Source organism: Chiloscyllium plagiosum, unplaced genomic scaffold, assembly GCF_037043375.1.
Source record: "Chiloscyllium plagiosum isolate Xiang-an unplaced genomic scaffold, Cpla_swu_hap1 HiC_scaffold_9, whole genome shotgun sequence".
Classification (NCBI taxonomy): Eukaryota; Metazoa; Chordata; class Chondrichthyes; order Orectolobiformes; family Hemiscylliidae; genus Chiloscyllium; species Chiloscyllium plagiosum.
Genome location: NW_028270147.1, coordinates 63750842 through 63765084, shown reverse-complemented (window position 1 = coordinate 63765084; position 14243 = coordinate 63750842).

Here is a 14243-nt window from a genome sequence, read left to right as displayed (position 1 = left end):
AAGAAAGATGGCACTATTCATCTATGTCTCGATCTCAAGTGACAATATATTGCAATAAAAAGATGCTCACAGAGCTTAGTCTCAAATTCTCAAAAGTCAAAATTATTTTCCAACCTCAGAGCAAAATATGGGTCAGAATCCTGGAATTCCCTTCCTAATGGTGTTATTGCTCAACAAGGCAGTTCACCACTACCTCCTCAAGGGTAACTTGGCAATAAAGCCTGGCTCAGTCAACAATGTCCATGTTCTGTGAGTGAAATTAAAAAATGGATATTGATCCCTAATTCTTTGCCCTGATTCACAGGAACTGACAATTTTTGAAACATGTTTCAGTAGATTCTGTTTTCTCATGTTTTCATTGGGATTATTTGTTAGCTGGTATATATTCCAACAACATATGGATCATATCATTGAGAATCTACCAGGGTTGTCTCTGTATCGCAGATAACATCACAAGCCTCAGAGAAACTAAGCATGAGCATCGTATAAGCATCCATGAAGTCATGACAATGGCAATTAAACAATAAAAAATATCAAATTAACATGACCCAAATCAATTTCTTGAGTTCAATCTGCTAGCCTCCTGGTAATAGACTGGATCCCACCAAAATAGAAGAAGCATAGAACGTGATGACACTACATCAAACCTAATTTATAAAGATGTTTCCTGATCTTCAACCTTTTATTCTGTATTAAACTGAATTCTGTCAACAACATATCTCCTCTTTGAGGTCTTCTCTGACAAAATATACCACAGATATGGCAGGAAGGTCACCAGCATATTTTTCAATCTCTCAAAATGGTTTCATCACCCAGATAGTCTGCTCTTCATTATTATGATCCCCTAAAGCTTATCACTTTGGAGGTAAATGAATCCCAGAAAAATCTCAGTGTGTCTGTAAGAAGATGAAGTTATGACACGACACCGGGTTATAATCCAACAGGTTCATTTGAAAGTACAAGCTTAACCTGTTGGACTATAACCTGGTGTCATGTCATAACTTAGTCCACCCTGGTCCAACACTGGCACCTCCACATTATAAGAAGGTGTTAAGACTGAACATTTGCTTCTAAGGTCCTTGCGACAACTTCATCAAACTACTCCAACAATGAAAGAGAAACTCTTGCTCTCATTTTCAGGATATAATGGTTTTACCCCTATCTATTTGCAAAGTATTTCATTGTTTATTTAACTACAAACTGTTTGAAATGATCTGTCATAAACAAGTGTGCATCCATATCTCTGGCTGCCGTGGGGTGGCACGGTGGCACAGTGGTTAGCACTACTGCCTCACAGCGCCAGGAACCCGGATTCAATTCCCACCTCGGGCAACTGTCTGTGTGGAGTTTATACATTCTCCCCGTGTCTGCGTGGTTTCCTCTGGTTTCCTCCCACAGCCCAAAGATGTGCAGGTTAGGTGAATTGGACATGCTAAATTGTCCCCCGTAGTGTTAGGTGGATTAGTCAGGAGTAAACGTAGGGCAATGGATCTGGGTGGGTTGCTCTTCAGAGGGTTGGTGTGGACTTGTTGGGCCAAAGGGCCTGTTTCCACACTTTAGGTAATCTAATCTAATAAGGTTATCATTCAAGTCATGGGAAACCCACTGTTTCAACTTCATCAATCTCAACAATTGAGAGAATCTTTCCTCACATATGAAATTTCTTTTGAGCCATGATACAAGATTGCGGTTGATACTTTCCATGTCCAAGGACATAGTTACAGCCTTATGTTCCCCTGAAAGCAAGAAGGAAGTATTCCTTTGTGGGACAGTCTAGAACTCAAGGGACACAGTTTGAAAAACTCTAGAGATTCGATCATGGAAAATATTCGAGACTGAGTTGGATAAAGTTTTGTTTTAAAAGAGAGTCAAAGATTAAAGTGATGGTGGAGAGCATGCAGGGAAATGGAGTTAAGGGCACAATCAGATCATCCATAATCTTATTAAATTGTTTATATTTAATACCATTTTATTGTCTGACAAGATCAGAGAGGAATGTTGAAACAGACAGCCCCATGGAGTTACTTTCGGTGAGGATGTTAGAATGCTGAAGCATCCTTCCACTGATTTTATGGAGCTGCACATCCCTGTGTGGTGGAGTTAGAACACTGGGAGAAGACTGCAGCATTACACTACAACTCAACTCTTTGGAAGAATTATCAAGAACACACAGAAATGAAATAGATTAAGTTTTTACCTGATACAACTGGGATTGGAGACTGATATAGATTAGATTTTAGATTAGATTACATTACAGTGTGGAAACAGGCCCTTCGGCCCAACAAGTCCACACTGACCCGCCGAAGCGCAACCCACCCATACGTATTACCCCTTACCTAACACTACGACCAATTTAGCATGGCCAATTCACCTGACCTGCACATCTTTGGACTGTGGGAGGAAACCGGAGCACCCGGAGGAAACCCACGCAGACACGGGGAGAATGTGCAAACTCCACACAGACAGTCGCCTGAGGCAGGAATTGCACCCGGGTCTCTGGCGCTGTGAGGCAGCAGTGCTAACCACTGTGCCACCGTGCCGCCCACTAGCTAAGAGTACTATGTACCACATTATTTAGTATTAATATACAATATAAAGTGTTACTTTGAAGTCTAAGCCCAAGGACAGTCTTTGAGTTTGCCTTCTACTTCACCAGGCCATAAAGAACCCGAATTCATTGTGTGACATCAAACCACATGGCAAAAGATGGTGGCAACAATGGGTATCAATGCCAAGACATGTATATAACAAATGATGTGACTTTCAAGACCTGTGCATGCAATAGCTTCATCCTTGCCTTAACTCACCAATTAGAGTGTGCATGGAGACACAGCAACTGTTTGGTCATGTGACATGTAGCTTACAGGGAAAGATGTTCCTCAGGCTTAAAGATAATCAGTCAGAAAACGCGAAGAAATCAGAAATAAAGATCATTATTTGAAGTATCAGAGCCCTATCAGTGAAGTTTGTGAAATCTTTATTATTCTAAAGGTTTGAACAACAATTTCAAAACTTTTGTCAACCATGAAGGAATTTAACCAATTTTATTCATTCAAAGAATCAGATAAAGTTGAAGAGTACAAATCTGTTCAAGTGGTGTCAAATTTAGCACAAAAATATATCGGATGCAGAAAAAAATTGACATCAATGACATTATGGCAGATATTTTTGGTTCAATCAGAAAATCATTGGAATAATATTTACCAAAAATCAGTTGTGTCAATTTCATGGGAGCTTCATGGAAGGTTTCTCATTTTGAGCTCCAGTAAGTTATCACACACCATTTTCCACAGATTACCTCATTACAGAGATAGCATTGTGGCTATGGCAGATGTGACCGCCGAGGTCTAATGAGACCCACTCACACTAATGTGCACTCTCCATTGATGAAAATACTCGACACTGCCCACACTTCCCAGGATTCCACATGTTAGTGCTATATTTAATCCACAGCTGTGCACCAGGTCAAGTGATGTCAGTCAGGAGCTGCCCTTTTTACAGTTGCAGTGTTGGGAGAAATGCCCCAGAGATGGGCAACAGAAGCACCTTGGCACCCCATTTCATCAACAAGGAGCTGGAGGTCCTGGTGGACAGGGTGATGGAGAAGAAGGCCATCCGTTTCCCCCAGGATTGTCAGAAGAGTTTATGGCACCAGATATAGCCAGCCTGGTCCGAAGCTGTCACCTGGGTCAGTGCAATGTCCACGATCTGGAGAAATGCCCAGTGCTGTAGAAAGAAGGTTCCTGACCTTCTTTACTCCATAATCATAAGTGCCACCATCTTCTCTCTGGGACCTCACAGTCATTCTAACTCTGCCTCTGCACCTCTAGCCATAAGCCCTGGGGTTGTCCCCTCAAAATTGCAAGGCCAAAAGGCTCTACTACAGGGCAGATTCCCTTCACCCTAGCTGCAAACACTGGACTGTGGGAGGGGAAGGAAGAGGGAAGCCTTCTAAAGGCACATAGATGGCATATGCAAAATTTTACTCTAAGTATTTTGTAGATGGTCACTTTTCATTACCAGTTGTGTGAGTGCATGTCATTGTTGCTGGAACTACAGGAAAGAAGGTCGAGAGGGTAACCATCCTTAGTTCCTCACAATGTCCTTTCCACAGTGTCCAAGTTGTATAATCATAAATGTCTACATCATAGAAAAAGGGCCTTTGGCCCATCAACTCTGTGCCAGTCAAAAAATACGGTCAAACTATTCTAATCCCATTTTCCAAGAGTTGGCCAATAGTCTTGTATGCTTTAGCATCACAAGTGTACTTCTAAATACTTCTTAATTGCCATGAGGGTTGCTTCCTCAACAACCGTTTACAGGCAGCGAGTTCCAACTTCCCACCACCTTCTCGGTGAAAATAATTTTCTTCACATTCCCTCTAAACCTCCTGCCCCTGACTCTGAATCCATGCCCCTGGTCATCAATCCCTCCACTAAGAGGAAAGCTTCCTTCCTTCCTACCCTAGCTATCTCCCTCAATTTTATATATCTCAGTCATCATAGTCCACTGCTCTAAGGAAAACATCCCCAGTCTATCCAATCTCTCTTCTTAGCTAAGACTCTCCAGTCCTGGTCAACATCCTGGTAAATCTCATCTGCATCATCTTCAGTGTAATCGCATCCCTTTTACAATGTGAATTCCAGAAATGCACATAATACTGTGGCCTATTTAATATTTTATTATCTATTTAATGTTCTATTATCACCTCCCTGCTTTTAAAACTCTATACCTCAGCTACTAAAAGCAAGTATTTGTCTTCCTAACCACTTTATCTATACCCCCAACTAGCTTAAGGGACTGGTGGACATGCACACGGTAAGGTCCCTCTGATCCTTGTTGCTGCCTAAAGTCCTACCGTTCATCAGGTATTCCCTTGCTTTGCTTGTCCTGCTTAAGTGCATCACCTCACTCTTATCAGGATTGAGTTTTATTTGCCGCTAATCAGCTTGTCTGACCAGCTAGTCTATATCCTCCTGTAATCTAAAGCTAACCTGCCATTTCCCACCCTACCAATTTTTGTCCTGCTTAAGTGCATCACCTCACTCTTATCAGGATTGAGTTTTATTTGCCGCTAATCAGCTTGTCTGACCAGCTAGTCTATATCCTCCTGTAATCTAAAGCTAACCTGCCATTTCCCACCCTACCAATTTTTGTAAATTCTGTAAACTTACTGATCAACCCTCGTACAGTCAAGCCTCAAACACACCTACAGGACTAACCATGGCCTACTTCCTGACCAACCTGGAAAGACATCTCTGACTGAACAGTGACCAAACCCATGACTGATCTCCCCACCTGACTTATTGCTAATCCCTGGACTTGATGAACTGGACCTGCAGAACAATGACTCCGCTATCCCCAGACCCCAAAGTCATAATGAAATGTGCCCAAGCCCTTGGATGTTGCCCTTGGCAACTGGACTGGGAATCCCTGAGTGAAGGCAGTCTCCCTTGTCCTGACTGAGGTCTACTCCCTTTCGACTTTGAGACATAGCCAGTTGGTTGATGCACTGCTGTGTGCTGCTGCATAAGCTGCTGAAATATGCTGTAGGTGTGACACTGATATAGCACAGTGCCCTATAGCAAGATGTGTACCCCATTAACTAGTCACTGTGGACAACCATGACAAGTTGCCTAGCCTTGTGTTTGCGCTAAAAGACAAGGCAGAAGTGCTGTGAATATTTAAGTTTCAGATCAAGCAACACAATACAGAAAAGCAAGTCAAGGCCGAGATGTTGTGAGCATCCAAATAGTCTCAGCGTGAGTGAATGGAGTTTTGAAGTGGAGATCTGTATTATAAATAAGTCAGAGTGTGCCATGAGGATTTAGTTAGGCTGGTGCTGATTGCAGAATCTTCTTTTCCCATTTGTCATTGACACGTCATTCAGGGGCTATAAAAGTTGAGTCTATTGAATCTTTCTGAGCCATTTGAGAATGTTGATACTTACAAACCTTTGAAAAATCCTTTAGCTACATGGGAATATTTTCATTGATCATATTGGAGGCCATCATATTGGTAAAGAAGAACTGAACTTTACATTGAAAAGAACATTTAAAAAAGTAAAACCTTTAACAATTCGTAGTTTTAGTAATACAATTACAATCTTTACAGTAATAAAAGTTTAGCAACTTTAATCAATTCAGAATACCACAGGGTAACAAAATGTGTATGATACAAGGACAACGCAATCCTAAAAATATTCCTGTATATCAGGAAGATAATCAATAACTTAAAATTCCATTAATAATCAAACAATACAACAAAATTCAGTTTTCCATAGTGAAATGTAAGCTTTCAGATCCATTTATACAGCAGTGAATTGGCACATTTGAAAAGCACAATTCCTAAGATGTTGAACATTCTGCATTGGACGCTTAAATCAAATTCAGAACAGATGAACACACTTCTGTACTACATGGGAGCAGGGGTTTGAATTCATCCTGGTAGATGCCTTGCTCCGTCTGAATCATGCAGCAATGGAAGCTTACAACAAAAGCTCATTTGTGATTGAAATGTCATTGGTCTCTTAGATAGATTAGTCACTGAAGTTCTTCAAATCAAAAGAGAATCTAATTCTGGAATGAGCAATCTAAATAGCACTTGATGCAGTCTAGAAAACTGTTCAAGAAGCATTAAACTGCAAATGTAAAATAGACTAATACTGCAACACTCCCCACACTGGATGAAACACCAAGGATACATAGAAAGGTACACATGAAGAAGGTACAAAGTTAAAAATTACATAACACCAGGTTATAGTCCAACAGGTTTAATTGGAAGCACTAGCTTTCAGAGCGCTGCTGCTTATCAGGTGGTTGAGGAGCAGTGCTCCAAAAGCTAGTGCATCCAATTAAACCTGTTGGACTATAAACTGTTGTTGTGAATTTTTAATTTTGTACACCCAGTCCAACACTGGCACCTCCAAATCATGAAGAAGATAGGTTAGTCATTCCCAGTTCACAGTAAGATTGGAGCTTAGTGTCTCTTAGATTACTGTGTGTTACCGTATTTTGTACTAATATATAATAGCTTTTCTTTGATGTCTAAGACTGAAGACACTCCTTCATTTTGCCTTCTCGATAAAGAACTCCATAAAGAACCCAAACTCTCATGTGACATCAAACCACATGATAAAGACTTCTGTGTGACCACAAGTCCCAGAATAGTACTTGTGGAATCTAGGCAGTAAGTCAGACATGAACCAAACAATTAATGATGATTCTAAAACACCTCTAAAAAGTGAGGACAAAAGAAAAGAAAACATTGTGTCTTTTTTCTCTTCAGCCTGAGTTCTGAGAAAATCATCATTGAACTATTATTTCTATAGAACCTGTTCTAAAAGATCAAAATAAAACTATGGTATAAATTTGTATATTTCAAAGTTAGCTGACTGGCCATCTAAGAAACAAAAGCAATCGCTTAAAAATCTCAGCAGATCTGGCAGCATCTGTGGAGAGAAAAATCAGAATTAACATTTTGGGTTCAGTGACCCTTGACCAGAACTGATAGTAGTTAGGAAAAGTTTTTTTTAACACAGAAGTTAGGTTCGGTGGGGGAGGGGGGGTGAGGGGTGGAGAGTGGTGGCAGTAAGCATTAGATGGAGATGGAGATGGAGCACAAAGAGAGAGAAGAACAGTTGGGCAGACAAAGAAGTGGTCAGCCGAGGAGAATGAATGGCTGCTAATAGGGATATTAGTGGCTAACAGTGGGTAGTGTGTAATAACAGACCATGTGATAAGAAGGCCAGGTGTATGGGGGTTGGCGTAAGGACATGGGAGAAGGTGCCTCAAGCCCTAAACATGAGCTCCCAATAAACAATGTGAAAGCCACTGCCTATTATATTCTACCAGAGAGCTTTTGCATGTAAACTTCTCTTGGCTAGCTCTGCTAAGATGTTACTAAGATTGGAAATCATAACACTCAATTTTGACTGGTATCTGGACATTGTGTGTCAGTCAGTTGACACAACACAAGAATTATCTGTCATTTAATGTTGCTAATGTTTGACATTTGCTGCAGGCTCACAGAGAGTACAGTGTTGCAAATGAACTAAGGTTTGATTCTAACCCTCTTCTTCTGTCAGCAGTGATAATGATGAATTGATACTGCACTATGCAGCTACCTGGGTCTCTTTTTCCTATTGTTCAAGACTAGGAAAAGTAAATGAAGCATAGGAGGTGCTATGCTGACTCAGTTCTGGATGTTTTAAAACCTGTTAACCTGGATTGACTCATTGATTCCAAGTTGGATGGCCATGTACTAGGATTGGATAAATTTAAGAATAATATAGTTCGAAGAGTGTTGGGGATAAGTCAATGATTCTTTCCAAAGAAAATTAATAAATACAAAGCCGGGACGATACTTTGAAAATGATGTTTTGACTTTGACCACTACGTAGATGAAATGACTAAGCAGAGAGTGGGCTGAAACAGTCTATCTAACAATGAGCCATCTGGATACAGATGCAAAAATAAAAGGCTTGATGATTTAATTATACCGATCAATTGATAAAAAAAAATGAAGTAGGGCAGTATTAAGGAATAGCCGATGGCCATAGAATCCTTTGAGTACGGTTACAAAGTATATTGCATCATTAAGTTGCTGTGAAAGGAAAGTAAAGCATAATAATGCTGATAGGAGGAAGAGAGTTTAATGCTTTGGGTAGGACTGTATATCAAAATTCACAAAATGCACAATTCCAATGGGTCAACAATAAATAAAAATAAATTAAAATCTTGAGAAAATGAACACAATTTCTTCAAGGATGGTTTATTTGACAGAACAATGGCAGGGAATAAAATGGTTGCAAACTAAAAACTAGAAATAAAAAAACAGAAAATGCTGGAAAATTTCTAGGAGGACATTTAGCACCTAAAGGAGAAAGATGAGCTAATTGTTACTTGGAATCAGAATTTGCTGCTTATAATTGGCCTTTGTTTTTAGCCTTATAGCAGATATAATGGTTTATCTTTACAATGAGGGAGAACATTTTTGTGTTTTATTTTCCAATGTCTCACTCCATCTCTTGAACAAGCTGACTCCTTGAGAGGACATAGTTTTCATCGTCACGGGCTGACATCTCTCTCCCCAGAATTAAATTCTTCACTTGCAAACAGAGAAAGTAAATGCCAGCAGCCTATTCAACCTAGGCAGGCAGCACAACTACATTTGAGTCAGTTCTTGCCTAACACACAGGCAGGGCGTGCATTTTCCAGCAGGGGTCAGCGGGCTAGGGTGGAGATAAAAGTAATCCCTGCTCTCTGTGCTCCTCTTGAGTCGGAGGTTGTGGGATGCCTAATGTGGCTGAAATTAGTGAACTGTGCATATCCTTTGGATCATTACTGAAGAGTGCATTTATCCCCAAGGGGCAAATAATAGAATGGTGGAAGGATACTAATTATTAAACAGAGACTCAGAAAATATTTAGGGCTTTCTAAATCTAAATTCACTTCACTGACATTTTGTTCCTCTTCTGAGACAGACATACGATAATACCTAACGGGAACAGCATCTATATTAATTAGGGTTATTCTTTCTGTGTCTGCTCAAATGCTCCATGTGGCAAAATTTTGATGAAATTATCATTTTCTTTTGGTCCTTACAAGCTCATAAATTAGTTCCGAAAGTAGTCAATTAATGGATTATTATTTCATTATGTACTAAAAATGGAGACTAAAAAGTAATTATTCAAAAAGATCAGTTTGAATACATTTTAAATAATCCTTTCTTGGTTGAGAACGGTGGGAAATAATGAACTTTAAATAGACATTTTAATTACTGAAAAAGCACGGACGTCTTTTTTTTGAAAATGTTATGGCATTTTGAAACAGATTAATAGTTCAGTGTGAGTGCAGTCACCCTGCAGTGCAATGACTAGAGTACCCTGGTAATCTCAGACTCAAGAGCCCTGCATGACTGTAGAATATAATTATTCCAATGAACCCTCCCATTCTCACAACAAGATGCCTCCACAAATAAAGTAAATGTGTTTTTTTTGACCAACAACACTCCACTCAAGATAAGACACTCTATCACTGAACTGTGCCAATAACTGGCTCCGTCTAACAATTCAAATAATACCGTTGAAATGTTTAGATATATGTATCATGCAAATTTAATATTTGCTTATGGGCCATTACCTCTATTTATTTGTGAATCTTTCTGTTTATCAAGGTGAAAGATTCAGATTGGTGCCATTCTTCATCTTTCCTTCATTTAGTGCAACACTTCACATCCCTTCCCCATCTCATTTGGTACTAAAACTGCTGTCACCTCTCACCCTTTGTTTCAATTTGAATTTTTTTCTGTCCTTTTCCCTGTTCATATCAGCTCATCCACCCCTCCCAATAACATCCACCTCTTCTTCATCCCCCATGACTTGATTCAATTCATCTTCTCTGCGCCGTTCAGCTTTGGTGGTGAATAAAACTGGAGATTTAGCCTTACACCTAAGTTTCTTATTTAAAGAAAGATAAAAGTAGCGACTCACCTTCCACCCTGAGTAATCAAATCAGGTATGAATATTGCAACAGAGAGGAGGTCTCAAGTATTAAAATCCTGTCAAAAGCTCGAGTTTTACTGAAGTATTGTTAATAATAGTTTTGTATTGCTAAAAGCTAGATCGCAGTAAATAAAAGAATAATGCTGATTCAAACATAAATCACATTAATGGGATTTATATCATCAGTAAAGGAAGGAGGTGTAGTGGTGGATAATGTCCTTCTAAAATATTTAACAAACCACCTCTGTTCTCCTGAATTTTGTTCTGATCGCCTTTGCATTCCACAATGACATCCTCATTACAGAGTTCCAATTTTTTTTTTAAAGTAACAGTCATACCAGTAATGCACTTTGTGTATTTTGCCTGGCAGAATTGTAATCACTACAGCCAAAATGGTCTGTATCAGAGCTAAAGGCACATGAAAAATTCCAATGATTTGTTGTAAATTCTAATGTCTAGATCGCAGCTCCAAGAACATTTTGTAACCTAAGGATACAGGTTAGAAAACAATTTATGCAATTTTGTTATAGATGGTACAAAAAAGTATGTCCAAGTACAAAATTAGACTCCATTTTCTACTCAAGATTCTTTCTTGACCTCAAAATGAGCCATGGTTTTTAATTTTTTAACAAGCAAGAAGGTGGCTGGGAGAAATGAACAAACTCACTCCTCACCTGCCAACTCTTAATTAACCCTACACAGTATTATCCATTTGAGGCCCAGGCTGTTTTAACTCTCAGGTCTATCTCAATATCCAAAGTAGACATAAAGAGGCAATTAGGAGTGGTTTGCTGGTCTCTGAAAATTGAATAATTTGCTGCCATTCAAATAAGTCCCAGGAAGTGGGTTTCAGCAGCATCTCAATGATGGTTATAGGACCCAAGGTTTCAAACATCCCAATGTTTGTTTGGTCCCTGGAGCAATATTCCCGCTTTGGTTTTAATCACTGAACTTACCTTTCAGGGCCTACAATCATTCCCGAATAACTTTTACTGTGGAAGTGGGCTGCACTGATTTTCCTGCACAGTTTGTAGTTAAAATGCAATTGACACCCTAACAACATATTTAACACTGATTTGTATGTATTAATGAGGTATCAGCCACAGTGAAGTTGACTCCTTTGGTTGTTTAGATGAAGGTCATAGTTGAAATGTCAGTGGACAAGAATGGAGCAAACGTGTGTTCCTAAGTTTTTGGATGAATTTACAATTACGCAGCTAATTGCTAGGTTAGTTGAGTTAAAATGACCTCCACACAGCTGTTCAAGCGAAAGATGGAAGAGGTATAATGGGAGGTAGCAGTCCCTTTCTTAAGTAATTATATTAGAATGGAAGTGGTTCAGATTTTATGATATCAGGCAGGAAACATTATCACTGGCTCATTTTTTGTCTATTTGAGTATTGCTGAGAAAAGCCACATTTTGTCTTGGACTCATCATGAAAATTCACAAGCATATCAATAAGAGAGAAAAAAAATTATACTGTGTGAGAGGAGCATGCTGATTAGCTGGTAAGTGGACTCTGATTAGTAAAGGCATGGCCACAAAGAATGCAGTAGTTAATGATGATTGACTAATAACTGCCAGGCTTTGTTTAGATTTCAAACAGGCAGGTTGGCTCTGAATGGCCAGGGCATTGCCTTGAGAAATGGACCAGCAAATGGCTGTCACCTATTTTGTTGAGTTCCTTAGTTTACATTCTCGATAGACAATGTATTCGAAAGAAACAGAACCTCTTACCCAACCACTCTACCTGGGGACACCAATGATGGAGATAGATTGGAAACTAAAACAATAGTGTAGATGGAAGTGTTTCTCTTGGTGGTTAATTTAGAGAAATATTATATCAGAAAACATCTAATAGAGCAAAATTACTTTTCTATGGATCAAGATTATTGCTTCCTATGAGAAATGATACATTCCACTCCCGAAACACTCATGAAGTTATTTGGCACAGCACTGAAATCCAGATTGCTATACGTAAATTATTGACACAGTAGAATTAATGCATCCTCCTGGTGCTATGCTTCATAATGCTTTATAGTGGAAACTCCTACCTTAAAAATACGATAATTTACAGGAATATCTATAAAATTGAAAAGATCATGCAGGCTGTGCAGTTTTGTGAATGTGGCTACATTGCATAACTGAGAACAATGACATGCTCTTATTACAGAGGATCATTTACTGCTCATACTCCTACCATGAGGTTCTATTATAAAATCCCAATTTTTAAAAACATTGATTTTTTTTATTCATTCATAGGATGATGACATTGCTGGCCAAGCCAGCATTTATTGCCCAGAGGGCAGTTAAGTGTCAATGACATTGCTGTGGGTCTGGAGTCACATGTAGGCCAGACCAGGTAAGGATTGCAGTTTCCTTCTCTGAAGAGCATTTGTGAACCAGATGGGCTTTTCCAACAATCAATCCATAGTCATCATTAGACTCTTAATTCCAGATTTTTTTTTGTTGAATTCTAATTCCACCATGGCAGGATTTGAACCCCGGTCCCCAGACCATCATCTGTGTCTCTAGATTAACAGCCTAGTGATGATAATACTAAACCATCACCTCCCACGAGTTGGAGTTGATGGATTCAATCTCTCATCTGTCCAAAATGAGTTGATCTCAGCCAAGGTGGTATTTAGAGTCTTGTGAGAGCAAACTATTAATCAATAGTATAGTTTCTTTTTAGTAGTTCAGTACCTCCTGCTGGAAGGTGTGAATTTGTATGATTGTCTGAGAGGGCACTATCACACACTATGTGATCCCAGTCAACCCTCCCCCCCGACCCTGCCATCTTTGCCACATTTTCACATGGCAAAACTTACTGTCTCTGTTCACAAATGAAAAATGGCCACTTAGCCAAAGTATCAGAAGGCAGCCATCACCTGTGGCACATTAATGCGGCTAGAGCTGACCTGATCAGGATAAAGAGAAGAAAGGCAATAAGTAAGAAAGGGAAAAAAACAGTTCCTTCATATCAGTAACCAGTAATTATATTTGTGCTGTTTGGGAGGACACTTGTTATTAGTGTTATAGTCAATATGACTATTTTATGGTTCTGAAAACATTTTTCTGTGCCTCACTCATGAAGCAAAGATTTAGCCTTACTGTTGCAATTTGATAAATATCCTTCATGAAATACATAGGTGGTGTGCAGCCTAATAGATTAAAATTCAGTCCCCGTATAGAGCTCAGCTGGCCCTTTCTTTTGTTTCCCTTTCACTTTTTCTGCACGATATATCTTCTATTTGGGTTCCATGGGGGCTTCGGGTGTTCTGTCATCCTCCCCCCTAACCTTGTCGGTGTCAACTGGGTACAAAAGGCTCCAGTGCTCTGGGCCTTGTGAAGCTGATTACTGTGAGTGACAAACTAGAGCAGTGAGTCCACTCAGCCTTCATAATAAATCTATCAAAAGGAAATAGAATTCCATCAATCCAACACTGTCCCCCAGGGTCACTGTGCTGGGATGAAGAGCGAGTTCCGTTGGGATTGTACAACTGTTATTATTCAATTACGATCTTTCCTTCTTGTTAAAGACCGTGATATCATTATCACTTAATGAATACATATAATTGGATCTGGACTATCCGTTCGGCTGATGAATGCCATTCACTATTCATTCAGGCTCAGCTCATCTTCAAGTCATTTATTATACACATTTAGTGGAAATCATGATGATGACGGGGGAATTCTGAATTAGCCTTGCATTCATTCAATGCTCAGTTAAACAGA